The sequence below is a fragment of the Oncorhynchus keta genome, chromosome 1 (genome assembly GCF_023373465.1).
Source record: "Oncorhynchus keta strain PuntledgeMale-10-30-2019 chromosome 1, Oket_V2, whole genome shotgun sequence".
Classification (NCBI taxonomy): domain Eukaryota; kingdom Metazoa; phylum Chordata; class Actinopteri; order Salmoniformes; family Salmonidae; genus Oncorhynchus; species Oncorhynchus keta.
In genome coordinates, this window is record NC_068421.1 from 88,671,882 (window position 1) to 88,673,169 (window position 1,288).

Below are 1,288 nucleotides of genomic sequence, written 5' to 3' on the forward strand. Positions count from 1 at the left end.
AGGGAGACAAAGGGGAGGAGACAGGGGTGAGGAGCGAGAGGGGAGGAGAGAGGGGTGAGGAGAGAGAGGGAGGAGAGATAGTGGAAGAGAGAGAGGTGAGGAGAGAGAGGGAGGAGAGAGGGGTGAGGAGAGAGAGGGGAGGAGAGAGAGGGAGGAGAGAGGGGTGAGGAGAGAGAGGGGAGGAAAGAGAGGTGAGGAGAGAGAGGGGAGGAGAGAGGGTTGATGAGAGAGAGGGGAGGAGAGAGAGGGAAGGAGAGAGGGGAGGAGAGAGAGGGGAGGAGAAAGGGGTGAGGAGACAGAGGGGAGGAGAGAGATGGGAGGGGAGGAGAGAGGGGTTGAGGAGAGAGAGGGGAGGGGAGGAGAGAGAGGGGAGGAAAGAGAGGGGAGGAGAGAGAGGGGAGGAGAGGAGAGAGAGGGAAGCTGGGCCTAAAAGCTGCAGTTTCCCCTGAAGCACCCCAAGACTCGCACAGCGCCTCAGGCAGAGAGGGAGGTTGGGGGTCAATCCAGGTCCAGGACTATAGCCCACAGCCCCTCAGGCAGAGAGGGAGGTTGGGGGTCAATCCAGGTCCAGGACTGTAGCCCACAGTGGCCGCAGGCAGAGAGGGAGGTTGGGGGTCAATCCAGGTCCAGGACTGTAGCCCACAGTGGCCGCAGGCAAAGGTGCACTGAAGGGAACAACGGACTTCACCTTTCAGTTCTCCCCGGTCCGGTTAGACACTGGTCTGACAGATAGCGCTGGACTAGAGCCTAAAACGACCCAGCTCTGCCCTCTGGTTAGTGGGGTTGCACCTTCCAAGTCCATTCATTCTGCCTTCATTTAAAATGCATAACACAGCTTTAAAATGACGACACCTAGAAGTAGGTACATGTTTGAAACTATACAGTCAATTTCTGGAGCGAGGCTGCAGTATACTGTGTTGTGTGCAAAAATAAAGAAGCATGGAAACTTTAAAAACCAAACAATAAATTAGCACGAAGGAGAGGAGGAGAGGAGGGAAAATGCACATTGGGAAAAAAACACAAGACTTCCTGGTACGACAGCTTAAGCGAATAAACAGCAGCTCATTTCTTGCCTCTCTTCAAGAAAAGCTGTTGGTTCCGAGTCGGTCCAGGGAGGATGTAAAATGCCTGTCGTTATTTTTACAAGAAGCACAACATTTACTTGACCTATTATTGGAGGGAGAGTGGGAGGATAACCTCCATCTGAAAACAATTAGACCAGCTCCAATACTTAGTGTGGGAATGGCCTTCACACACAGAGAGAGAGAGAGAGAGAGAGGAGGCTCTA